Source organism: Symphalangus syndactylus, chromosome 10, assembly GCF_028878055.3.
Source record: "Symphalangus syndactylus isolate Jambi chromosome 10, NHGRI_mSymSyn1-v2.1_pri, whole genome shotgun sequence".
Taxonomy (NCBI): Eukaryota; Metazoa; Chordata; class Mammalia; order Primates; family Hylobatidae; genus Symphalangus; species Symphalangus syndactylus.
Window position 1 is genome coordinate 126,502,151 of NC_072432.2, and position 15,302 is coordinate 126,517,452.

A 15,302-nucleotide genomic window follows, 5' to 3' on the forward strand; every position below is an offset into this window, starting at 1 on the left:
AATGGCGTGAACCGAAGAGTTTGCAGTGAGCGGAGATTGTGCCACTGCACTGGGTGATAGAGTGAGACTTCGTCTCAAAAAAAAAAAAAATTGAAAAACTAGCCGGGTGTGGTAGCAGGTACCTGTAATCCCAGCTACTTGGGAGGCTGAGGCAGGAGAATCACTTGAACTCAGGAGGCAAAAATTGCAGTGAGCCAAGATAGCACCACTGCACTCCAGCCTGGGTGACAGAGTAAGATTCAGTCTCGGGGAAAAAAAAAAAAAAAACTAAATTTGAAAAATTAACTAGGCATCATGGTACGTACCTGTGGTCCCAGGTACTTGGGAGGCTGAAATGGGAGGATCGCTTGGGCCTAGGAGGTGTAGGCTGCAGTGAGCTGAGATCGTGTCACTGCACTCTAGCCTGGGCAACAGAGCAAGACACTGTCTTAAAAAAAAAAAAAAAAAAAAAAAGCCAGCAGCTCATGCCTGTAATCCCAGCACTTTGGGAGGCCAAGTCAGGCAGATCATGAGGTCAGAAGATCGATACCAGCCTGGCCAACATGGTGAAACCTGTCTCTACTAAAAATACAAAAATTAGCTGAGTGTGGTGGCACATGCCTATAATCCCAGCTACTCGGGAGGCTGAGGCAAGAGAATCACTTGAACCCGGGAAGCAGAGGTTGCAGTGAGCCAAGATCACACCACTGCACTCCAGCCTGGGCAACAGAGCAACACTCCATCTCAAAAACAAAAAAACAAAAGTTGCCCTGCAGGAGGTCCACATTAAGCATTTTACTTACAGGACCCTCTTGAATCTGATTCTCTTATTCATCTTCTTGTCTTTGCTCTTCCTAGCTTTTTCTTTCCATCCCCCACCAAGGCACCCCTCCCACTCCCATATTCCCAAAGTGTGGAGGAGAAAGGAAGTCCCAGAGAGCATGATGGAAAGGCCAGCTAATGGGAAGGCCGCTACTGATTCCTCTTTCATGACCCTGCTACTTAGGACCTAGTGTTTAATGCAGCTCCATGGGTTCTTTAAAAACAAACCAAATAAGCATAAAAGCTATTTTATTACCTTTTTTCCCCTTCCCATGATCACTCATGCCCCACTGTAGAACTGGAGAGAGCCCCTTAGCAGGGCACCTGACCTCGGCTTTCGGTTCGGTGCTGCTGATGACTCCAGGAGGACCACCTGGAATCAGCTACAGCCCCAGAGAGGAGTTTCCAACCCTCCTCGGAGCGAGGCTCACTGATGTGCATCTCCACCCCTGCTAAAGCCACTGCAGGGTAGCTCCTCGCTCCCCGAGGACTTCCACGTCACCTGACAGGGCCTTGTTGCCTCCTGGGGTCTTCCCTGCCACTGCCACCAGATAACGAGAGGCTGGGCACAGATGCAGGTGCACTGGCTCACTGGCTAGTGGTGCGGATGCTGTCACTGGCTCTAGTTTTCCCAGTGGCTGTCCAAGGAACAAAATAACATGACCCAGAGTGCTGGGCAAATTTTGATCAATCAAAGACAGGAAGGAGACAGGGAGTAACCGAAAAATATTTTCTTATTCATTCCTCCCCATCCAAGACATGTTTCCTTTCCAGAGACTTCTCATGACTATGCTTCCTGGTGAAACTGCCATCTACATGCTCTTTTCTTTTAATATTTTACTCATAATTTATTCATATCTTGCTTAATTTTATTTAGTTTTTAATTTAATTTTTTTTTTTGAGATGGAGTCTCGCTCTGTCACCCAGGCTGGAGGGCAGTGGCGTGATCTCAGCTCATTGCAATCTCCACCTCCCGGGTTCAAGTGATTCTTCTGCCTCAGCCTCCTGAGTAGCTGGGACTACAGGCACGCACCACTACACCCGGCTAATTTTTGTATTTTTAGTAGAGACGGGGTTTCACCGTATTGGCCAGGCTGGTCTCAAACTCCTGACTTCATGATCTGCCCACCTCGGCATCCCAAAGGGCTGAGATTACAAGTGTGAGCCACCATGCCCAGCCAATTTTTTTTTTCTTTTTCTGAGACAGAGTCTTACTCTGTCACCCAGGCCAGAGGGCAGTGTCATGATCTTGGCTCACTGCAACCTCTGCCTCCTGGTTCATGCAATTCTTCTGCCTCAGCCGCCTGAGTAGATGGGATTACAGGTGTGCGCCAACACTCCCGGACAATTTTTGTATTTTTAGTAGAGATGGGGTTTCACCATGTTGGCCAGGCTGGTCTCATACTCCTGACCTCGGGTGATCTACCCACCTCGGCCTCCCAAAGTGCTGGAATTACAGACCTGAGCCACCATACCCGGCCTAATTTTGTTTTTATATAATTTTTTTCAACTTTTTTTTTTTTAAGTTGAAAAACCATTTATTTCACTGGAGAGAAAAAAAGTGATCGAACTCTATAGGTCTAGCCTTTGGACCAAAAAAAGACCCAGGGGCAGTGAGACTCTCACCACGGCCATTCCCAAATCCAACAGCCGCCGGAGGAAGGGAGGAGACAGCACAGCCCCCCACCACAGTTTCTGCACACAATGAGGCCTGCTGGGAGAACAGAACATGAATGGGAAGCTACAGAAGTACTGAAGGACAGAAGAACAGGAAAATGGGCAGGAGAGGAATGGAAAGGAAGAGAAGGTCTCAACTTGGCAAGGTAAATTAAGGTCCACGGTTCCTGAGGGACTGAACGCACCGAGCCGAGAAAGTCCCGGAGACTGGGTACCACAAAGGGTGTATTCTCATGCACAACCGCAGCTCGGAATTTCAGCCCACACACATCCCACGGTGCAACTGTGTTATCAAGGCCCCTGATGGCCTCCACTGCATCCTCTGCCCGTTCCATGTGTAAGAAGGCATCATCTTTCACGATGTCACATTCAACGACCGTCCGGACCATACTCCTCAAACTTGGCTGGAAGCTCCTTATTGGTACAGGTGGGACTGATGTTGCCCACATGCAACTTGGTTGAGGTTTTGCTCTTATTCGTGCTGGCTTCCACACTGATGTTTACCCCATAAAGCTTGTGATGGTGCAGGTTGCATATGGCATCTTCCTCTGCCGTTCTGTCTTCTATGTGCACAAAGCCATAATTCTTAATGATGCCACATTCCAGCACCTTCCCATACTGCTAGAGGAGTAAGCAAATCTCCCGCTCTGTAGCCTCCCAGGGCAGGTTTCCGATGAACAGCTTCACCATCCTGACCAGAGCCAGCACAGAAATCAGCAGGGTCTCCTCGCGGCGCAGACACTTCTGACAAAATGCTAAAATAGCGGCCAATTTTTTTCAACTTTTATTTTAGAATCAGGATGTCCATGTGCATGATGCTGAAGTTTAGGGTATGAATGATCTCATTACCCAGGTACTGAGAGTAGTACCCAACAGCTTTTCAACCTTTGCCCCCCTCCCTCCTTCTCCCCTCTAGTAGTCCACAGTGTCTAATGTTGCCATCTTTATGTCCCTGGGTACCCTATGTTGAGTTACCACTTATAAGAGAGAACATGCGGTATCTGCTCCTGTATTAATTCTAATTTGCTTAGGATAATGGCCTCCAGCTGCAGCTACAATCATGTTGCTGCAGAGGACATGATTTTGTTATTTTTTATGGCTGTGTAGTATTCCATGGTGTATATGAAGATTTTCTTTATCCAATCTGCCATTGATGGGCACCTGGATTGATTCCATGTCTTTGCTCTTATGAACAGTGCTATGATGAACACGTTAATGCATTACATCCTTTTTCTTCCTTTCCAGCATCACTTCCCTTTCCCCCTCACTCTTGCTTCCCTAGCACTGTACCCATAATGGAGCTCGAACTCCCCTGGCTAAAACAGAGAAAACTGAAGCATCAGTCACAGAGCAGAGGCTCAGTTAAAATAACAAATTAAAAAAAAAAAAAAAAAAAAGCAGACTGCCAGCTTTCAAGACACTTTTACTGGAGGGGAAAAAAAAAAACAAACAAACATATAAATGCCTCTGGATGTTTTTCTTCTAGATTTACTGATTAAATGGCTTCATCAGTTAAAAAAGGAGTCTGAAGACAGGGCATGGTGGCTCACACCTGTAATCCCAGCACTGTGGGAGGCTGAGGCAGGAAGATCACTTGAGGTCAGGAGTTCGAGACCAGCCTGGCCAACAGTGTGAAACCCCATCTCTATTAAAAACACAAAAATTAGCTGGGCATTGTGGCACATGCCTGTAGTCCCAGCTACTTGGGAGGCTGAGGCAGGAGAATCGCTTGAACCAGGGAGGCAGAGGTTACAGTAAGCCAAGATCATCCACTGCACTCCAGCCTGGGCGACAGAGCGAGACTCCATCTCAAAAAAATAAAAAATAATACAAATAAAGGAGTCTAAGGAATTTGTATTTACATTTTTCGATATAAAGTTCTGGGCTGTGAATTATATGACTGCCTACCAGTTGCACACTTAAATTTTTTCATGGGTCCTCACATGCAACCAAAATATATAGTTATCAATAATTTGATGTCAAATTTAGACATCTGTACTCAGGAAGGTAAAATATGCAGATGTAAATTACCTTAAGGATTAAATATTTATATGCTTATGGAAGCAAAATAGTTTGTGATCAATAATTTACTGACGTTTTTATGCCCATCAAGAAGGAAATGAATAACTGCATTTAGGTTTTTTATGCATCACAGTTGTGTTAAATTGATAACATGAGGTTGAACAAAGCGTCTGAAAAGTCAAGAGGTTAAATAAATAAGCACAGTTAATTCTTCTTTTATATATATATATATATATACCTGTATATATATATATATATATATATACCTGTATATATATATATATATATATATACCTGTATATATATATATATATATATACCGGTATATATATATATATATATATATATATATATATATACCGGTATATATATATATATATATATACCTGTATATATATATATATATATACACCTGTATATATATATATATATATATACACCTGTATATATATATATATATATATATACCTGTATATATATATATACCTGTATATATGAAAACAGATACCATTAAGCAAGACATAGATTCTGGCTAGATGCAGTGGCTCATGCCTGTAATCCCAGTGCTGTGGGAGGCCAAGGTAGGAGGAATCATTTGAGCCCAAGAGTTCAAGACCAACCTAGGCAACATAGGGAGACCCTGTCTCTACAAAAAAATTTAAAAATGAGCCAGGTGTGGTGGCGCATGCCTGTAGTCCCAGGTACCACCACCCAGGAGGCTGAGGCAGGAGGATTGCTTGAGCACAGGAGGTTAAAACTGCAGTGAACATTGTTTGCACCATTGCACTCCAAACTGGACAACAGAGCAAGACCCTGTTCCTCTCCCACACTGTACTAGTCCGTTTTCACACTGCTGATAAAGACAAACTCGAGACTGGGTAATTTATAAAGAAAAAGAGGTTTAATAGACTCACAGTTCCACATGGCTGGGGAGGCCTCACAATCATGGTGGAAGGCGAAAGGCATGTCTTATATGTGGCAGGCAAGAGAATGAGAGCCAAGTGAAAGGGGTGAATGAGAGCCGAGAGAAAGGGGAAGCAGACAAGACAGAATGAGAGCCCTTATAAAATCATCAGATCTCGTGAGATTTATTCACTACCATGAGAACAGTCTGGGGGAAACCGCTCCCATGACTCAGTTATCTCCCACTGGGTCTTTTCCACAACACATGGGAATTATGGGAGCTACAATCCAAGATGAGATTTGGGTGGAGACACAGCCAAACCATATCACCCACCAAAAAGACATAGTATCTGTCTTCAAATCACATCTCAAAGCTACCACTTCCTTCTCCTCTGCATCTCACCCTAATCGAGGACACCATCATTTCCATTTATTGAATAGAAACTGTGTTTTGCAGCTGGGAGTGGTGGCTCATGCCTGTAATCCCAGCACTTTGGGAGGCCAAGGTGGGTGGATCACTTCAGGTCAGGAGTTCGAGACCAGCCTGGCCAACATGGTGAAGCACCATCTCTACAAAAATACAAAAAATTAGCCAGGCATGGTGGTGCATGCCTGTAATCCCAGCTACTCGAGAGGCTGAGGCAGGAGAATCATTTGAGCCCGGGAGGCAGAGGTTGCAATGAGCCAAGATCACGCCACTGCACTCCAGCCTGAACAATGGAGTGAGACTTAGTCTCAAAAAAAAAAAAGAAGGAAAGAAAGAAAAAAACTGTGTGTTGTTTCCTTGTTCCTATTCTAATCGGTTCTCTGTGGAGAAGTCAGAGGGATCTTTTTAAATCATAAATCAGAATCAAACAAAATAAAAATCAGATCATATCACCCCTGCTTTAAACCTCCTGATATTTTCCCAAGGCACTTAGAATATATCCAAACTTCAGCCGGGCGCAGTGGCTTATGCCTGTAATCCCAGCACTTTGGGAGGCCGAGGTGGGTGGATCACAAAGTCAGGAATTCAAGACCAGCCTGGCCAAGATGGTGAAACCCCATCTCTACTAAAAATACAAAAAATTAGCCAGGTGCAGTGGCAGGCACCTGTAATCCCAGCTACTTGTGAGGCTGAGGCAGGAGAACTGCTTGAACTTGGAGGGCGGAGGTTGCAGTGAGCCAAGATGGTGCCACTGCATTCCAGCCTGGGTGACAGAGTGAGACTCCGTCTCGAAAAAAAAAAAGAATATATCCAAACTTCCCACTCTGATGAAACCCTGATGGCCTGGCTCCTGACTCCCATTCAAATCTCATCTCATGTTGCCTTCTTTCTCTTCCTTCCACCTTCAAACTGCTTCCTCTTCAAGTCTCTGCCTCAAATGTTAGGTCCTCAGAGAGATCTCCCTGATCACTCTGTCTAAAGTCAAAATGTGACAGAACCTGATGGCTAATATCTGTAATCTCAGCACTTTGGGAGGCTGAGGCAGGAGGATCACCTGAGCTCAGGAGTTCAAAACCAGCCTGGGTAACATATTGAGACCATGTCTCTGTGAAAAATTAAAAATTAGCCAGGCATGGTGGCATGCGCCTGTAGTCCTAGCTAATCAGGAGGCTGAGGCAGGAGGACTGCTACAGCCTGGGAGGTGTAGGCTGCAGTGAGCTATGGTCATGCCACAGCACTCCAGTCTGGGCAACTGAGCAAGACCCTCTCTCAAAAAACTAATTCATTAATTAATTAATTAAAGTCAAAATGCTCATCCCTATCTGGTGGCATGCTGTATACATATCTCATAAGCTCCATGAGGGCAGAGCCTGTTTTGTTTGCCACTATAACCCCCCACACCTAATCCATAATAGGTTTCTAGATGCCAGTTGTATAAATGAATAAAGAAGAGACTCTGACAGTAGCAAGGGATACATCCTGAGACACCCTCAAATTATCCCATATCACAACCATTATAGCACATGATTTCTTCAAAAAAAATGGAGTCACATGAACCATTTCACACAGATGCAAACCATCAAGTTAGTCCAATGTTCTACAATTTAATCTATTTAAATTACTATCTGCCGCCTAATAAACTGCTGTTTTAAAACACTTGACCTTTATCTTCATTTCCATTATCAGTACATGTAGTTGACTTCCTTCTGAGGGGTCATTTTTTTCACTAGTAAGCAAAATTTTTAATATTTCAAGGGAGTTCCAACATATGCAAAAAGTATATAACACAAAGCTGGTTGAGAAACAGACACTGGTTCTCAACAGTGGGCAAGTGACTCTCTGGCACTCACATTCCTCAAAGGCCAGGGGACTCGAATCTGTGCCCTATAACAATCTAGATAAGGTAGATCAAACTACGACTGTAAAATATGTAAAATAAAATATAAATAAATAAATGGTTCTGGCCAGGCACAGTGGCTCACGCCTGTAATCCCAACACTTTGGGAGGCCGAGGTGGGTGGTTCACCTGAGGTCAGGAGTTCAAGACCAGCCTGGCTAACACAGTGAAACCCCGACTCTACTAAAAATACAGAAAAATTAGCCCGGCGTGGTGGTGGGCGCCTGTAGTCCCAGCTACTCGGGAGGCTGAGGCAGGAGAATGGCGTGAACCCGGGAGGCAGAGCTTGCAGTGAGCTGAGATCACACCACTGCACTCCAGCCTGGGTGACAAAGCAAGACTCCATCTCAAAAAAAAAATTATTATTATTATTATTATTATTATTATTATTATTTGGGCCAGGTGCAGTGGCTCACACATGTAATCCCAGCCCTTTGGGAGGCCAAGGCAGGTGGATCACCTGAGGTCAGGAGTTTGAGACCAGCCTGGCCAACATGGGGAAACCTGTCTCTTCTAAAAATACAAAAATTAGATGGGCATGGTGGCGTGTGCCTGTAATCCCAACTACTCAGGAGGTTGAGGCAGGAGAATTGCTTGAACCCAGGAGGCAGAGGTTGTAGTGAGCTGAGATAACGCCACTGCACTCCAGCCTGGATGACAGAGCGAGACTCCATCCCCCCAAAAATAATAATTATTATTTATTTAAATAAAAATGGGGTGTCTATTTTAAACAAAGTATCTGATTGGAGCAGATATATATAAAATCTATTGTTCAGTTATGACCTTCATCTTCTTTTTTTTTTTTTGAGACAGGTTCTCACTCTGTTGCCCAGGCTAGGGTGCAGTAGCGCAATCTCGACTCACTGCAACCTCCACCTACCAGGCTTAAGCAATCCTCCCACCGCAGCCTCCAGAGTAGCTGGGACTACAGGCAAGTGCCACCACGCCCGGCTAATTTTTGTATTTTCTGTATAGCCCAGGTTTTGCCATATTGTCCAGGCTGGTCTCAAACTCCTGAGCTCAAGCAATCTGCCTGCCTTGACCTCCCAAAGTGCTGGGACTACAGGTGTGAGCCATTGCGCCTATCCATTGCGCCTAGCCATGACCTTCATTTTTGTGTCCAACTTTGTTACTGCCAAACACTCTAAGCCCATTTCTTTGCTACTTCCCAAAAAGTCTTAAATCTGGCACACTATAAATGACAATTACCTACTATCTGCATTCAATGCACAGCTTCCAAAATAAAGCTAATCTCTGGAGAAAAAAACTAGTAAGAATCAATATGAAATGGATGAGATCAGCAGAAATCTCCACCCATGAGAATAGGTCATAGATATATCACTCACGAAGCCTTAGGAGATACCCAGTACAAGATGACCAGGGGTGGCAGTATAAGGAAATCAATCAAGGTTGCTGTCCCATCAATGGTGACATAATCATCTTGGACTGTACTTGTTCCGTTTCTGTGCTTCTCCAACACAGAAGGGACCTGGCAAATGGTGACCTTCCAAAGAGACATTCTAGAACTGACTGTTGAGATGGAACTAAAAGAACAGATATCAAGATTCCAAAGTAACCATGAGGACACAGAGACCAGAGACCTCTGCAGAAAGAAGCTGGCTGTGGTCTGCAAAATGCCAGGTGCTGGGAAGCTGTCCCATATGACTACCCAGAGCAGAGATGCAGCTTCCTAGGAAAAGAAACTATAAAAGCAACAAGTCCAGCAAGGAAATATCAAATGCCAGGAAACCACCCCAGAATAAAAAAAGTTCACTTGCATCACCTGCCAGACCCACCCAAAGACACCAGCTCCAACCACCTGCCAGGTTCAGAGGACATAAAGCCACCCAGTCAATTAAGAAATGTCCTGTCTCCTTCATTCTCCTCCCTGTCCTCACTGCAACTCTGACAGGCTCCAGAAAGCAGCTGGAGAGGGAAGGAGAAGAGGAACCAGGAAAGGGTATAGAGCAGAAAGACCACGGCAGCCTTCCAGCAGGGAAGGGGTCTGAGCTGGGGAATGCAAAAAGACACAACTGGTGGCCAGGTGCAGTAGCTAATGCCTGTAATCCCAGCACTTTGGGGGGCCAAAGTGGGTGGATGACTTGAGGTCAGGAATTCAAAACCAGCCTGGCCAGCATGGTGAAACCCCATCTCTACTAAAAATACAAAAATTGGCCAGGTGTGGTGACGCACGCCTGTAGTCCCAGCTACTTGGGAGGCTGAGGCACGAGAATTGCTCGAACACAGGAGGCAGCAGTTGCAATGAGCCAATATCACGCCACTGCACTCCAGCCTGGGTGACAAGGCATGATCCTATCTAAAAAAAAAAAAAAAAAAAAAAGAATACTTCGTGTCCCTTTGGTGCCTGGCACCCAGTAGATATCAATTAATGACAGTGATCATTATTACTGCTCCTTTGTTAGAGACAAAGGAAGCTAATGAGGCTTTCTCATTTCTTGGATGGTCCATTGCTCAAGTGTTTACTATAATTCTAAGCTCACTAAGCAACCTCATGATTCTAATGCCATTTTCTGTCTAACCTGATCATCAGGACTAGGTACCCTGAACAATAAACATCAGTACTCCTGTTTCCATGAAAAGACACCAACAAATTTTTTTTTGTTATAAGCACGAATCTCCTATGTAGGTCAATGCCATTCAGTTCATTAAAGTTTTACTGATTCTTGGTGAACTGAAAAAACTGACTAGACATTGAAGAATGAGGACTGCAGCAGAGGTCTGACTCTTGAGAGGCTCTGTCTGAACAGTCAGGCTCCCTCCTGGGTGTGCCTCTCTTTTTAATTATACGTGATCACATGAAGGCACTGAGAAATCCTGAAGCGTGCTCTGAAACAAAGGAAGCATCAACTAGGTCTGCTGTCAGTTGTTCTAAATGTATTTCATTACAAGTCTCTGGGAATTCGTCATCCATAGATGGTGTACGTAGAGACACTTCATCACTCGGGTGACCTTTTCAACCAGAACACCTGCTCTCTACCACATTGGGTCGTGGAGGACTACAATGGTGATTCTAGGCCAGGCACGGTGGCTCAAGCCGGTAATCCCAGCACTTTGGGAGGCCGAGCTGGGCGGATCACGAGGTCAGGAGATCAAGACCATCGTAGTTAACACGGTAAAACCCTGTCTCTACTAAAAATACAAAAAATTAGCCAGGCATGGTAGGGGGGTGCCTGTAGTCCCAGCTACTCGGGAGGCTGAGACAGGAGAATGGTGTGAACCAAGGAGGCGGAGCTTGCAGTGAGCCGAGATGGCGCCACTGCACTCCAGCCTGGGCGACAGAGCGAGACTCCAACTCAAAGGAAAAAAAAAAAACTTTATTCTTTTCCTCCTCACTTCAATAAACTAGTCTAAAAAAATAACTCCTTCAGTGGTGGCTAGAGAATTATTAATGTAGCTAAATCCTTGCATTTCTCAAAGACTCAAACCAGACACAGTATTCGCATATTTCACTGCTTAAAGTCTTTAACTAGTACCTCCAGAAATGTGTTTATATTCAGAAAATGATTCATCTCTAGGAAGAAGGAAAAACAAGGAGGTTACAAAGGTAACAAACAAAATTTAAAATGTAAAATGTTTGCAAAAGCTTCCAGGCCACATAATCCTGTGAGTTTCCTTTATCCTTAATTAGGTCAGCTTTTGATACTTCCATCATTTTTTAAGCATTTTCTTTTTCAATCCTGCTGCCCCAGAATCCCATTTGCAGTTTTAATTGACCTACTTAATTAGGATTTGGAACACTCAGACAGAAGACTGTGTTTTCTTCATTTTGTTTTGCTCAATAGACCTTATAAATAAATTGAATTTCTAATTCTGTTTGTTAAAAACCAGGCACCTTAGGCAATTCCAAGACCCAAATATTCAGGTTTAATTATGGTCATGAGTGTCCATTCAAATATGGTCTAGGCCAGGCACAGTGGCTCACACCTGTAATCCCAATACTTTGGGAAGTTGAGGCAGAAAGACTGCTTGAGCCCAGGAGGTCAAGACCAGCCTGGACAACATTATAAGACCCCCATCTCTACAAAAAAAAAATTTTTTTAATTAGCCAGGTATGGCAGCAAGCACCTGTAGTCCCAGCTACTCAGGAAGCTGAGGCAGGACAAAAGGCTATTCTAACTTCAGTGACTCCTCAACACCATCCTATGATATGATGGAAAGTCTTAAACCAACATTTGAGCCCAGGAGTTGGAGGATGGAGAGAGCTATGATCATGCCACTGCACTCCAGCATGGGCGACAGAGTGAGATCCTGTCTCCAAAACAAACAAAAAACAAATATGGTCTAGGTGAAGGAGGACACAGTCAGGAGTCAGTACACCTTGGTTCTCCACTGGTGTACTGCAATGATACTAACCACTGCAATCTTGGCACATCCCTAACACTCCTGAGCCTCAGTCTCTCACCTTTACAAAAAAGAAGGTAGACTCTCGGGTTTAGAATGGGTCTCTCTATTCATAAAGACTCTAAGTCTCGTCAGGGCATGGTGGCTCACACATGTAATCCCAGCACTTTGGGAGGCCGAGGCAGGTGGATCACTTGAGGTCAGGAGTTCAAGACCAGCCTGGCCAACATGGTGAAACCCTGTCTCTTCTAAAAACACAAAAATTAGCCAGGCATGGTGGCACGCTCCTATAATCCCAGCTACTCAGGAGGCTGAGGCAGGAGAATCACCTGAATCTGGGAGGCAGAGGTTTCAGTGAGCTGAGATCACGCCACTGTACTCCAGCCTGGGTGACAGAGACTCCATCTTAAAAAAAAGACTCTAAGTCTCTAAGAATATTTTCTGAGCACCTACCATGTACAAAGCAGTGTGCTATATACAGTGGGTGGGAGGAGGAACAAAGATGAATTGATGTTGCTCTATCATGAACTCTACACTGCACTAGGGAAGAGAAGGTCATACAGTACAAGACCAAATGCCATAGCTACCTTATTTATCTCCTGTATTCCTCATGATTGGCACTGTGCCTGATATATAGTAGATAATTAAATGACATAACGGAGATATAAAATCCTCTGTGGGCATTGAGAGAAGAAGGGCTTCATCTGATGGAGAGGAATCAGGAATGGTTTCTAGGTGTTATATCTGAGTTGATTTTTTTTTTTTTTTTGAGACAGAGTCTCACTCTGTCACCCAGGCTGGAGTGCAGTGACACAATCTCGGCTCACTGCAACTTTCTCCTCCCAGGTTTAATTAAGCAATTCTTGGGCCTCAGCCTACCGAGTAGCTGGGATTACAGGCACCCACCACCACACCTGGCAAATTTTTGTATTTTTAGTAGAAGCGGGGTTTCACCATGTTAACCAGGCTGGTCTCAAACTCCTGACCTCAGGTGATCCGCCCACCCCAGCCTCGCAAAGTGCTGGGATTACAGGCATGAGCCACCATGTCTGGCCTGAGTTGACTTTTAAAAGGTGGCTTTAACTCTAGGGACTGACTCCTCAACACCATCCTATTATGTGATGGAAAAATCTTAAGCCAACATTGAAGGTTCTCCAAGCTCTAGTCCCAATATGTCCTTCAATCTTTATCTTTCCCTTACCCAGAACTAAGCTATAGCCATCCACTCTGCTTGCTGTACCTCAGATATTACTTGTAATTGTTTTCCTCCATGCTTCCATTCATGCTGTTCTTCATACTGAAATATCCTCCAATCTCAACGTTATCCAATCCCAATATCCTTCAAGGCCCACTTCAAATTCAAATTTCTTACTTTTTAAAGGACGGGTTATGGAGGGTGGAGCCAAGATGGCCAAATAGGAACAGCTCCGGTCTCCAGTTCCCAGCCCCAGCGACACAGAAGATGGGTGATTTCTGCATTTCTGCTTGAGGTACCGGTTTCATCTCACTAGGGAGTGCCTAACAGTGGGTGCAGGACAGTCGGTGAAGCGCACTGTGCGCGAGCCGAAGCAGGGCGAGGCATTGCCTCACTCGGGAAGCGCAAGGGGTCAGGGAGTTCCCTTTCCTAGTCAAAGAAAGGGAAAACAGACGGCACCTGGAATATCGGGTCAGTCCCGTCCTAATACTGCGCTTTTCCAACGGGCCTGGAAAACGGCACACTAGGAGATTGTGTCCCGCACCTGGCTCGGAGGGTCCTATGCCCACAGAGTCTTGCTGATTGCTAGCACAGCAGTCTGAGATCACGCTGCAAGGCGGCAACGAGGCTGGGGGAGGGGCGCCCGCCATTGCCCAGGCTTGCTTAGGTAAACAAAGCAGCCAGGAAGCTCGAACTGGGTGGAGCCCACCACAGCTCAAGGAGGCCCGCCTGCCTCTGTAGGCTCCACCTCTGGGGGCAGGGCACAGACAACCAAAAACTCAGCGAGAACCTCCACAGCCTTAAATGTCCCTGTCTGACTGACAGCTTTGAAGAGAGTAGTGGTTCTCCCAGCACGCAGCTGGTGATCTGAGAACGGACAGACTGCCTCCTAAAGTGGGTCCCTCACCCCTGAGCAGCCTAACTGGGAGGCACCCCCCCAGTGGGACAGACTGACACCTCATTCAACCGGGTACTCCTCTGAGACAAAACTTTCAGAGGAACTATCAGACAGCTGAATTTGTGGTCTCACGAAAATCCGCTGTTCTGCAGCCACCGCTGCTGACACCCAGCCAAACAGGGTCTGGAGTGGACCTCTAGTAAACTCCAACAGACCTGCAGCTGAGGGTCTTGTCTGGTAGAAGGAAAATTAACAAACAGAAAGGACATCCACACCAAAAACCCATCTGTACATCACCATCATCGAAGACAAAAAGTAGACAAAACCACAAAGATGGGGAAAAAACAGACCAAAAAAACTGGAAACTCTAAAAAACAGAGCACCTCTCCTCCTCCAAAGGAACGCAGTTCCTCACCAGCAACGGAACAAAGCTGGATGGAGGATGACTTTGATGAGTTGAGAGAAGAAGGCTTCAGACGATCAAACTACTCTGAGCTACGAGAGGAAATTCAAAACAATAGCAAAGAAGTTAAAAACTTTGAAAAAAAATTAGAAGAATGGATAACTAGAATAACCAATGGAGAGAAGGGCTTAAAGGAGATGATGGAGCTGAAAGCCAAGTTTCGAGAACTACGCGAAGAATGCAGAAGCCTCAGTAGCAGATGCGATCAACTGGAAGAAAGGGTATCGCTGATAGAAGATGAAATGAATGAAATGAAGAGAGAAGGGAAGTTTAGAGAAAAAAGAATAAAAAGAAATGAACAAAGCCTCCAAGAAATTTGGGACTATGTGAAAAGACCAAACCTACGTCTGATTGGTGTACCTGAAAATGATGGGGAGAATGGAACCAAGTTGGAAAACACTCTGCAAGATATTATCCAGGAGAACTTCCCCAATCTAGCAAGGCAGGCCAGCATTCAGATTCAGGAAATACAGAGAACGCCACAAAGATACTCCTCGAGAAGGGCAACTCCAAGACACATAATTGTCAGATTCACCAAAGTGGAAATGAAGGAAAAAATGTTAAGGGCAGCCAGAGAGAAAGGTCGGGTTACCCACAAAGGGAAGCCCATCAGACTAACAGCTGATCTCTCAGCAGAAACTCTACAAGCCAGAAGAG

The 15,302-nt window shown here is 45.0% G+C and overlaps 1 protein-coding gene and 1 pseudogene across 6 annotated transcripts in view; both read right to left on the bottom strand.

Moving 5' to 3' along the window:
• FUT10 (fucosyltransferase 10) overlaps positions 1 to 15,302 on the bottom strand; it is a 114,857-nt gene that overhangs the window by 67,783 nt on the left and 31,772 nt on the right. The window lies entirely within an intron of this gene.
• Positions 2,313 to 3,199, bottom strand: LOC129491490 (RNA-binding protein 4-like; annotated as a pseudogene).